Source organism: Sorex araneus, chromosome 3, assembly GCF_027595985.1.
Source record: "Sorex araneus isolate mSorAra2 chromosome 3, mSorAra2.pri, whole genome shotgun sequence".
NCBI classification, from domain to species: Eukaryota; Metazoa; Chordata; class Mammalia; order Eulipotyphla; family Soricidae; genus Sorex; species Sorex araneus.
Genome location: NC_073304.1, coordinates 62,950,475 through 62,963,441, shown reverse-complemented (window position 1 = coordinate 62,963,441; position 12,967 = coordinate 62,950,475).

Here is a 12,967-nt window from a genome sequence, read left to right as displayed (position 1 = left end):
ATTCCCTTGTTAGGTAGTAAGAGCAGCTCAAATTTATTCTCAGCCTTCAGCAGCTGGTACCTTGCTCTCTCTCCTTCACACCACCTGGATACTCAGAATACCTACTTGCTCATCAGTGCTGCTGGTGTGGACAGATTTCACATGTACACATCTACCCATGTTATGTATACATATGTGACCTGCGTGTGCTTTATTTATACACATGATAGGTTTGTACATACATTCATCACTGTATCACTGTATCACTGTCAAACCATTGCTCATCGATTTGTTTGAGCAGGCACCAGTAATGTCTCCATTGTGAGACTTGTTACTGTTTTTGGCATATCAAATACGCCATGGGTAGCTTGCCAGGCTCTGCTGTGGAGGCGGGATACTTTCGGTAGCTTGCCGGGCTCTCCGAGAGGGACGGAGGAATCAAACCCGGGTCGGCCGCGTGCAAGGCAAGTGCCTTACCCGCTGTGCTATCACTCCAGTCCACATACATGCATACATATATCATATATACATATATGTGGGGGGTGTTTTTTGGCTTTTTGGGTCACACCTGGCAATGCACAGGGGTTACTCCTGGCTCTGCACTCAGGAATTAACTCCTGGCGGTGCTCAGGGGACCATATGGGATGCTGGGAATCAAACCCAGGTCGGCCGCATGCAAGGCAAACGCCCTACCTGCTGTGCTATCGCTCTAGCCCCATATATGTCTGTTTTAATAAAGTCAAATGTCTTAAGAAACTAAGAACTCATACAGTAGATTTTCTTTTTGTCTGACTTTCCGGACTTCTAATTCTTTTACAATCACAGCTATAGGCTGATAGGATTGTTTTTCCTTTATTGTTTGGGCCACACCTGGGAGTGCTCAGGGATCACTCATGGTGGTGCTTCAGGGAACAAATGTGGTGTTGCAGATCGAATCCAGGCTGGCTTGGAGCAAGGCAAGAGCCTTACCTGCTGTATTTTCTCTTGGGCCAGAAAGACTTGTTACTCATACACTTTTGGATAGGAACAGCTGGTAGCATCTATTGAATAAGCTGAGAGAATTTTCCTGCAGTTATTGCAATGGTATTATATTCCCATGGTTCACGTCTTTATTTTCATGCTCCATAGACTTCTTGGTAAAAATGCTTTTCAGGGAGTGAAGCTTTTTTTTCTTTTTTTGCGGGGGGGGGGAGGGGTGTTGGGGTGGGCCCTGTAGTGCTCAGAGCTTATTCTTAGCTCTGTGCTCAGAAATCACCTCGGACAGTGCTCAGGGAACCATATGTGATGCCGGGGATCAAAACCAGGTTGGTTGCAGGGAAGTCAAGTGCCTTACCCACTGTATTATCTTTCTGGCCTTGCCTGATGTTTTTTCTTTTTTATCTTAAATGTAGATATTTTTATTATTTTATAAAATTTCCAGAGGTGAGGAAGTTATTTTTTTTTTCGTTTTGTTTTATTTTGGGGCCACACTTGGCAGTGCTCAAGGGCTCATTCCTGGCTTGGCACTCAGGGATTGCTCCTGATGGGCTGGGGGGACAATAGTGGGAGCTGAGAATTGAATCCGGTTGGCCGCGTGTGAGACAAGAGTCCTGGCTGCTGAGCTATCTCTCCGGCCCCTGTTTTGGGTTTGATTAATTCAGTGGCTAAGAGTTGTCAAGGACACAGATTCTTTTCACTTGTTCCCTGCTCACCCCAACTGAACTGCCTTTGTCCCCCAGCTTGTCCTTCTCTGGTCTCCTGGGCAACTTCTCCTGATGATTATTCTGAGATTCTTTCTCTGGTTTCCTTCCCAAAGGGGTTTGCCTCCAGAGATCTGAGGCCTGGGGCCCCGCGCCTCTCCCCTGCCTCCCCCTGCCCCTCCAGGTGGTTACCTGATCTGGCTCCAGCTGGCAGCTCCCAGGGTCCCTTTCCTGGCCAGGGGAAGGAGAGTTCATTTCTCATCTGGAATTAAAAACTACAAGCAGCTCAGGGCCGTGGAGGACTTGTTTCTTCCTTATTACCTGAGCACCAATCTCCTTCCCTACTGGCCAGCACAGCACACTTCCCTGGTTCCTCTGGGTCCCTGGCATGTCTTGTTTCCTCTCCTGGGGCCTGGAAGTCTCCCAGGTCTGAGAGGAGCCTTCTCTAGCACAGCCCCATCCTGTGGCTTCCTCACTCACCTCTGTAGATGACTGCTTTTTTTTTTTTTTAATTTTAAAAAATTTTCACACGAATCACCATGAGGTGCAGTTACAGACTTACAAACTTTTGTGCTTGCGTTTCATTCATACAATGATGGAGTACCCATCCTTCCACCAGTGCCCATTCTCCACCACCCATGATCCCAGTATCCCTCCCACCACCCCCACCCTTTCCCCCCACCCCACCCCGCCTCTGGAGCAGGGCATTCCCTTTTGCTCTCTCTCTCTCCTTTTGGGTGTTGTGGTTTGCAGTATAGGTATTGAGTGGCCATCATGTTTGGTCTATAGTCTACTTTCAGCTCGCGTCTCCCATCCTGAGCGGGCACTCCAAGCACCCTTTACTTGGTGGGCCCTTCTCTATCTCAGCTGCCTTTTCTCCCAGCATATGAGGCTGGCTTCCAAGCCGTGGAGCAATCCTCCTGGTACATATCTCTACTATTCTTGGGTGTAAGTCTCGCATTCTGTTATTTTATATTCCATAAATGAGTGCAGTCCTTCTATGTCTGTCCCTCTCTTTCTGACTTATTTCACTTAACATGATACTCTCCATGTTGATCCACTTATATGTGAATTTCATGACTTCAATCTTTCTAACAGCTGCATAGTATTCCATTGTGTAGATGTACCGAAGTTTCTTTAACCAGTCATCTGTTCTTGGGCACTCAGGTCTTTTCCAGATTCTGGCTATTGTAAACAGTGCTGCAATTAACATGCAAGTGCAGATGTTATTTCTACTACGCTTTTTTGCATCTCCAGGATATCCCCAGAAGTGGTATTGCTGGGTCAAATGGGAGCTCAATTTCTAACTTTTTGAGAAGTGTCCACACGGTTTTCCAAAAGGGTTGAACCAGTTGTCATTCCCCTCAGCAGTGAAGCGTGCTGATATGACTGTCCTTTTTATTTATTCGTTGTTTTGGTTTTGGACCACACCAGCGATGTTCAGGGATTATTCCTGGCTCTGCACTCAGGGATCACTCCTGGCAATGCTTGAGGATTTGGGGTGCCAGGGATTGAACCCAGCTCAGCCGCATGCAAGGCAAGTGCCCTATCCATTGTATCATCTCTGGGCCCTTTGGATGACTCTCTTTACCTTTACATGACTCTGGGGAGAGTCAAGTTCTTTTTTTGTTTTTTAATCGAATCACCATGAGATAGAGTATTACAAAATTGTTCAAGACGATGGCCACTTAATATCTGCATTGCAGACCACAACACCCTAAAGGAGAGAGAGAGAGAGAGAGAGAGAGAGAGAGAGAGAGAGAGAGAGAGAGAGAGAGAGAGAGAGAGAGTAAACAGGGAATCTGCTTGCCACAGAGGTGGAGGAAGGGGAGTGGGAAGGATACTGGGAACATTGGTGGTGGAGAATGGGCACTAGTGGAGGGATGGGTACTTGATCATTGTATGACTGAAACATAAGCACAAAATCTGTAAGTCTGTAACTGTATCTCATGGTGATTCATTAAAAATAATAATAAAAAATAAAAATTGTTCATGATTGTGTTTCAGTCATACAATGTTCCAACACCCATCCCTCCACCAGTGTGATTTCCCAGCACCAGTGTCCCCAGTTTCCCTCCCACCCCTTCCAGTTACCCACCATCCCAGCCTGCCTCTATGGCAGGCTTCTCTCTTCTCTCTCTCCTTTTCTCACTTTAGGCATTATGGTTTGCGATACAGATGCTGAAAGATTATCCTCTATATCCCTTGACCTGCTTTCAAGGCTTAGTTCTTGTCAGAGTGATCATTCCAACTAGTGTTGTCATAATGGATGCTCCTCTCCCTTAACTACCCTCATCTCCCACACCATTGATCAATTATTGATAAGTCCTCTTGACCTGTTTTCCCTAGCATTGGGTATTAGTGTCATATTGTGGGTTTTTTTTTTTTATATCCCACAAAGAAATGCAGTCCTTCTATATCTGTCCCTCTCCTTCTGACTCATTTCACTCAGGATGATACACTCCAAGTCTATCCATTTAAAAAACAAATTTCATGACTTCGTTTTTTCCTAACAGTGTGTAGTATTCCACTGTGTAGATGGACCGTAGTTTTTTATCCATAAATCTATTCTCAGGCATTGAGGTTGTTTCCAGCTTCTGGCGATTGTGAATACTTCAACAAACATAGAAGTGAAGATGGTGTTTCTGCTATGTGTGATTCAACTCCTTCCCCTACAAAAATTGGTGGGATTACATTTATTTTTTTAATTAAAAAATTAAATCACAGTGAGATATACAGTTACAAAGTTGTTCACGATTAGGTTTCAGTCATATAATGTTCCGATGCTTACCAGTGTACATTTCCCACCACCAATGTCCCCAGCTACCCTCTCTTTCACCCCCTGCCACTCTCAGTAGAATCACATGTAATACCAGTCACTCTGTTTCAAGTATGTGGATCAAGAATGAAGCCAAGAGACTGGAGAGACAGCACAGCGGGTAGGGCACTAGAGTCTGGAGAGCTAGTACAGCGCATACGATGTTTGCCTTGCATGTGGCTGATCCGGGTTCAATCCTCGGCATCCCACATGGTCCCCTTTCCACTGCCAGGAGTAACCCCTGAACATCACCAAGTGTTATCCCAAAACAAATTAAAAAAAATTAAAAATAAGTTGAAGGCTTTTTTTACCTATAAGGCTCAGGTTTCACTCCCCAGTACCACATGATCCCCTGAGCAGTGTCAGGAGTGATCCCTGAGCACCAACCTGTGAGGAGCTCTAATCATTCCTGAAACCACTCCCCCCTTCAAAAAAAAAAAAAGAAAATGTTCTGGAGCCTGCATTTAATTATTAAGCTCAATGATAAAAATTAACAAAAAAAGAAATTTCATAATGACTGGATGAGACATGATAATTAAATAACGTATGAATCACTGTCACTGTCATCTTGTTGCTCATCGATTTGTTCGAGCGGGCACCAGTAACGTCTCTCATGGTGAGACTTATTGTTACTGTTTTTGGCATATCCAATATGCCACGGAAAGTTTGCCAGGCTCTGCTGTGCAGGCTTGATACTCTCGGTAGCTTGCCAGGCTCTCCGAGAGGGGAGGAGGAATCGAACACGGGTCGGCCACGTGAAAGGCGAACGCCCTACCGCTGTGCTATCGCTCCAGCTAACGTATGAATACGTTAATATTTTAAAAGAATTAGAATAGGAGGGGACAAAAAGATAGTATAGCAGGCAGGGCATTTGTCTTGCACATGGCTGACCTGGCTTTGATCCACGGCACTCATATTGTCCCTGAACCTGCCAGAAGTAATCACTAAGTGTAGAGCCAGGAGTAACCCCTAAACACTTTCTGGTATAGCCCTAAAATAAAACAAAAAAAAATTAGTAGAGCTATAAAAGCGGCTTAATTGGAGAGCATTTTTTTCAACATCCTGGATATGGTTTTGCTTGGCATATATGATCCCTGGATTAGATCCTTAGCACTGAAAAGAACAAAACAATTTTAGGTAACAAAGGATAAAATTAGGACAACTGGAAACATCTGAATATGGACTGTATACTAACTAGTTCTACTGCATAAATTTCCTGAGATGCTTAGACTATGAATGTGGAGGAAGAATGTTGTTGCTTCTAGGAAATAACATACAAAATATTCTGGGAGGGGGCTTGAGCGATAGCACAGCGGGTAGGGCGTTTGCCTTGCACGTGGCCGACCCGGGTTCTAATCCCAGCATCCCATATGGTCTCCTGAGCACCCCCAGAGGTAATTCCTGAGTGCAGAGCCAGGAGTAACCCCTGTGCATCGCCAGGTGTGACCCCCCCAAAAAAAATATTCTGGGATGAAGTGTCAACTGTGTCTATAAATAATTCAGATCATTCAGCAAAAACTGAAATTAAAAACACCACAAAAAGCAAATACAATGCAACTGCTAACCTAAGTAAAGAGCATGTAGCATTCATTGCACTATTTGCAATCATTCTGTATGTTTAAAAGTTTTGAAATAAAATGGAGAAAGGGGCTGAAGCTACAGTACAGCAGGTAAGGTGTTTGTATTGTATGCTGCTGACCTGGGTTTGATCCCTGGCACTACATACGGCCCCCTGAGCCCAGTCAGGAGTGACACCCCAAGTACAGAGTCAGGAAACCCCTGAGTATCGTAGGGTGTGGCCCCAAAATCAAACAAACAAAAATGTTGGTAAAAAGCCTGGACAGTGGAGGAAATCACTCTTCTTAAACTCTTCTTACCTCAGGGATCACTCCTGGCAGATCCGGGATTACAAAATTGGGGATGGAACTCAGCTCGGCCTTGTGCAAGGCAAGCACCTTATCTGGTACACTATCTCTTGACCTTAGGAAATCGCTCTTCTGGATTCAAGGACTCGTGTGTGTGTGTGTGTGTGTGTGTGTGTGTGTGTGTGTGTGTGTGTGTGTGTGTGTGTGTGTACATGTGCACATGTGCAAGAGAGCACGTTCATGAAAGAAGTATTATTGTATAGGCCTATATTTAGATATTTGGAGATACAGACATCATTGTTTAAGAGCACTAATGGAATAAAGAGTGCTTAGGAATGCTTCTTTCTAAAGGCAGCAACTGCATCAATGCCCATCCATCCCCAGATCATTTCTTGGCAGACCATGCCCCTGTTCACCAGCCATGTATCCCAAGAAGGAAGTGGACTGTAGTTGAGTTCTGTATTGATTGTCCTTGTATACTTCTTTCCCACTAACAGAGTCCCCATGGACGGTGGGAAATACTTACTGACCCTGATAGTCAGGCCCTTGTCCTAGGCGTTCATGTCCATTGTCTCCTGGGGAGACAGAATTATCATTCCCAACTACAAAAGACAAAATGAGGCTCAAAAGTGATTAAGGTTTAGCCTAAAGTCATGATGCCAGGGAGGTGAGAGGGCTGATTCAAAGGAGGACTTCCCAACTAGAGAAAACCCCAATGCAGATTACGAAGCTGGTTCCCTAGCAGCATGCTGCCCCATTCGAACACGACACAACACACAGTTTCTTGGCTGGCTTACAAGTTCTCAGCGTGGCTGTGTGGGCAAGTTGCTAATTTGCTCTGGAGAAGCTGACGTCCTGTGGTCTACGGTGTGACCAGAGACCTAAGGGTTATCAGGACTCCAGGGCTGGCCACTATGCTGTTGACACAAGTCCAGTCAAATAGTTTGGCTAGACGGTTTCCTGCATTTGGCCACAGTACCAACAGCTCTGAAGGGCACTGTGGTGGTGGCAGCTAGCTCACCTACTTAAGCTGGCAATATGAGGGTTTGGGTTTTGTGTTTCAGAAAGTGACTCAGGAATTAATTTCCCGGGTTTCATGAATTTGCTTCCTAGATCTTGAAGCTTTCACTTTATCAACATTCTGACTTTTTCAAACCACTCTGCATATTGTTTTCAACTCTCCCCCCCACCCCCCTATTTGAAACTACAATTGAAACTAGATTACGGAGAGGTTTTTTTTTTTTTTCCTTCCCCAGGGATGTTGTTTCTGTTTTTGAATTTTAGCTCTTAAAAGTAAATACTTATACATGTGATCAAAGCCTCTAAAAACAACTACTTTTAAAAATTGGTATACCAGAAACTGTGCTAAGAAATTTTGTTGTTGTTGTTTTTGAGCCACTCCCAGTGATGCTCAGGGGATATTCTTGACTCTGCACTCAGGAATCACTCCTGACAGTGCTCAGGGGACCATATGGGATACTGGGGATAGAACTTGTGTCAGCTCCATGCAAGACAAGTGCCCTATCTGTTGCATTATTACTATTGCTCAGGCCCCAAAACTACACTGTTTTAAGTCTATTATATGCTTCCTTTCTTGTAATAATATTTGTTATTATTCTTTGTCTCAGGAGAAATTAAGCTAAATTGCCTAGATAACTCAGCAGATGTAGATTGAATGAATCTAGCTAACACCAGAATTTATGTTCTTAATTACAGCTGCTTCTTAATTATAGAAATACATATTCTTACTAAAATTGTAAGATTTTTTTAGAAACTCCAGGGGCTGGGTAGATACCTGAAAGGGCTGGAGTTCATGTCCTTGTTCTAGCATGCAGAGGTTCCCAGTCTGATCTGTGGCACCACACAAAGTCCCCTGAGCATCTCCATGAGAGATACCTGAACAAAGATTTGGGAGTAAGCCTTGAGCACAGCCAGGTGTGCCCTCCCCCAAATAAATAAAAGATTAAAAAATATATGTAGAGGGCCTGGGGGAGGGTCCCACGGCAAAAGATGCCTGTCTGCCTCGTAAGTGTGAGGCCTCGGGTTTGACCCTTGACCCTGGAGTTTGATCCTGGTGCCTCCCACTTGCACTGCACAAGCTCCCAGGTGCTCTGTGTTTGGGAGCCACCCAGAGCCATAACAGTGTGCAATCTCTGGGACACAACCAAGTATATGCAAGGACCACAACTGCAGTGTGTGAGCCACAGTGAGCCCCGTAACTAATGACACAGGAAAGGCACACAAAGCCATGTGTGCAAGCACCTTGGCCAGGCATGCGACCCCTGGTCGGCAGGTGTGTGAGCACCACAGTGACTCCCAGTAAACGCTGTAACTAGAATGTGTATGGGCACCATAATTGCAGTATGATCTGGGCAAGCATGGTGGCCTCATGTGTGAACATGGAAACCAGAGGTGTGGCTCCTCGTCATGACTATGGCAAAGGGAAAGGAAGCAGGACAATCATTCCACTGGGCTTGCCTACAAATGAATTTTTTTTTTTTGCTTTTTTTGGGTTATACCTGGCAATGCACAGGGGTTACTCCTGGCTCTGCACTCAGGAATCACCTCTGGCAGTGCTCAGAGGACCATATGGGATGCTGGGAGTCAAACCCGTGTTGGCCGCATGCAAGGCAAACGCCCTACCCACTGCACTATTGCTCCAGACCTTATAAATGAATTATTAAAAAGAGAAAATTATGCAAAATATTTTGGAGGGAGTGATGTTGGAGCATTGTACCCACAAAACCCTATAGCATTGTATTGTAAGACCATCACATTTAAATTTTAAAAAAATTAATTAACAAAAATTCCTTAAGGGCCAGAGAGATTGTACAGCAAGTTAGACACTTGCCTTACATGTAGCCAACATGAGTTTCATCCAAGATACCCCATATGCTCTACTAAGCACTGCCAGGAATGACCCCTGAGCACAGAATAGGAGTAAGCCCTGAACACTGCAGCCTTCAAACTAAACAAATTTTTTTGTTTGTTTGTTTTTTGGATCATACCCGGCTATGCACAGGGGTTATTCCTGCTTCTGCACTCAGGAACTACTCCTGGCAGTGCTCAAGGGGACCATATGGGATGCTGGGAATCGAACCTGGGTTGGTCACGTACAGGGCAAATGCCCCACCCGCTGTGCTATCACTTCAGCCCCCAAAATTAATTTTTTAAAAAATTTAATATTACAGATATTTTCCAGTATCATTAAATATTACATAAAAACACAATTTTTAATTGCTACATTATGTGAATTTAATTTTGTGACTTTCCCACACTTTAACTTTTATGTTGATTCCTTTTGGTGAGGGGGGGTGGGAAAGGGAAGGTTCTCTGAGAACCATATGGCAATTCTCTGGGGCTCAAGAGTGACCACAGCAAGGCAAGATCCTTACCTTATCTGACCCTGTTTCTCTTTATTTAGTGGGGAGTTTGGGGCCACATCTGGCAGTGCTCAGAAGACCATGCAGAGCCAGTGGTCAAACTTGAGCTTCCTGCATGCAAAACAGAAAGTTATCTATCTGGTCCAGATTCATTTTTTTCTATCATAAAGTCATGGTGAATATCTATATACTTGTGCTCTATTTCTTTATTTTTTCTCTTTGGGTCACATCCAGTGATATACAGGGGTTACTCCTGGATCATGCACTCAGGAATTACTCCTGGAGGTGCTCGGGGAACCATATGGGATGTCGGGAATCAAACCCGGGTCAGCCGCATGCAAGGCAAATGCCCTACCCACTGTGCTATCGCTCCAGCCCCAAGTTCTGTTCTATTCTTATAAATGATTAAGTAAATACACTTGAGTTTCTACTACAGGCCAGATGATGTTTGGCAAGAGAGACAATGCTGAATAAAAGTGGCATGATCCCATTCCTAAAGAAGTCAGCAAACTAGTGGAGGAAATTTAACTTGACAATGATAGCTTCCTAGGTACATAATTCCAACACCTCACCTAACACCACTGTATTCACCTCCCTTCCATAAGGACCCCAATACCCCTCCCTTTCAACATCCCCCATACATACAAACTCAGTTCTGTGGATCAGTTCTACAAGTGAGGAACATATTTTTGTTATTGCTTTTGGGGTTACACCAAGCAGTGCTCAGAACTTGCTCTGCACTCAGTGTTCACTTCTGGTGAGCTCTGGGAAAAGGGGTAGAAGGGATGAAATCTGGGCTAGCCATGTGCAAGTCAGGAACCCTACCCATCGCACTGTCTGGCCTGTAGTGGAGGAAATCTAATCTATATTACACTGACAACCAAAAATGTGACCAAAAGGAGAGACACATGTCGCTGACAGCCTGCACCATCAGAAAAACCTGTTCTAGTCTGGAGAATCATGAAAGATCCTTCCAAGGAAGTGATGCTGGGTTTGAGATCTGAGTGAAAAGGAGGAGTTAGCTGAGCAAAGAGGCATGCAGGAGCATTCTAGGTAGTGAACATAAATCTGTGACAGGAAGTGGCTCTGGGCAACTGAAGAAGAATCAGCATAGCTAGAGTAGCTGCAGTCCAGAAAGAAAGAGGGTCGAGGGAGGGTTATGGACTGTTAGATTACAAGAGTGAGAACAAAAGTAGGGGTTGGGAAGCTAGGACAGGAGTCAGGGTACACACTTCACACATATGGGCGCTGGGTTCAATCCCAGGCACTGCATGGCCCTGTGCCACAGCCTCACTATGTTCCCAAGAGCCGCCGGGGTGGATTTGGTGGTCCCAAGTACCCTTAGGTCTGAGCAGCACCACATCCTTGAGCCGCAACTCTAAACTGCTTGGCACAGCTGGTCAAGTACTATAAGCAGTGCCCCTTGGATCCTCAGGCACTGCTTGGGAGGTCCCAAAACAAAAACCAAAACAAATGCAAGGGACAGAATGATAGTGCAAAAGGCTGGAGCACATGCTTTGGACCCATGAGCCCTGGGTTCTATCCCAGGCACTGCACTTGGGGTTTTCTACCCCTGCAGCTCAGCTGGGAGTGCCCAAGAACCATGCCAGGAGTGAGCAGTGATGTGCATGCTCCCCCTCACCTCCCAGTCAAATGTCGTATGCTTAGAACTGGTTCAAATACACCAAAGATATTTGAGGGGAAACTGGGAAACTCTGAATATAGCTCATTAGTGTGTATTAATTATTACATTTGCAACATATGATTCTGGTCTCTTTGAACAGAGGAGCTATTGGGTGCTAAGCACTGAAGCCCTCAGATTGCACAGGCAAGACAAGACAAATGTTTTACCAAGTGAGTCACAACCCTGGCTCAACATGGGTGAACTATGAAAGCATTATTCTTGGTGTGAAAGGTGATCAATCACAAAGAATGCATATTTTAGCATTATATCTATATAAAATTGACAGAATAGTAGATTGGTGGCTGCCTAGGGATGAGATTAGGGGGTTGGAGACAATTTTAATGGGCATGGGATTTCTTTTAAGGAGAAACAAAATGCTTCACATTTAGATTGCTGTGGAGCAGAGAGATAGTACAGGGGGCAGAGTGTTGGCCATGCACACAGTGACCTGGGTTCGATTCTTGGCACCGTATATGGTCCCCTGAGCACCACCAGGAATGATCCCAGAGCACAGAGCCAGGAGTAAGCCCTGAGCAGAGCTGTGTAGCCCAAAATCAAAACAGAAAACAAAATAATTAGATTGCTGTGATGTTAACTTTGAATATATTAAAAATCACTGAATTGCATACTCGAACTGGGTAAATTACAAGGCACACGAATTACCTTTTAATAAAACTGTTCGAAAAGAAAAAGAAAAAGTCTGGAGTCAAGAACACCTTGATCTAGATCCTCTCTCGCCCTTTCTTACTCATGTAACTTTGGGAAAGTTACTTAACTTCTAAAGCAGTTTTTAATCTGTAAGTAGCAGAGTTAATATACCACTACCTGCCTTGCTTAAAGAGACAGTCTGTGAAATGTTCATAGTAAGTGTTCAAATATTAGCTATCATCATCATCATTACTATTTATCATTATTCAAGTCTAGAAGTTGGTACTATTCCCTTCTTTCAGATGAGGACACAGACATCCACAAAGGGTGGTACCAGGCTCACAGTTCTACATCTAGTAGCAAGCAAAAGTCGACATTCAGATAGATGACCTCTGACTGTGAACACCAGGTTCTCCTACCATGTATTTACTCATTTTTGTTTTGGGGCAACACTCAGTGGTGCTCAGGGATCACTCCTGGAGGAGCTCAGGGGACCATTTATAGTACTAGGGATCAGGCCAGGGTTGGTCACCTTAACCTCTGCACTATCTCTCTGATCTCTCTGGCTCCTCCACCAAGTATTACTGCCTGCCAGTACAGATGCATCTTTTCTGGTATAATATGTATTCATAGAAGGTTCAATTACATAACCCAGATAAGAAATCAATATGCTAAAGTCTACAGTCCTAATTCTGAGTCTTTTATGCCAAAGACATTCAACATTCCCCAAATTTCTCTAGCAAATGTCATTTGACATCAAAGGATCAATAAAATCATAATTTATCTTTGTGAGAAAATCTATTTCTGCTCATATGCTATTTTTTAGATTTTTTAAATTAATGTGCTATTTTTATAGTTCATAGGCTATTTTTATAGCCAGGTTAATGGAATTAATAACTCAACATTTAAAT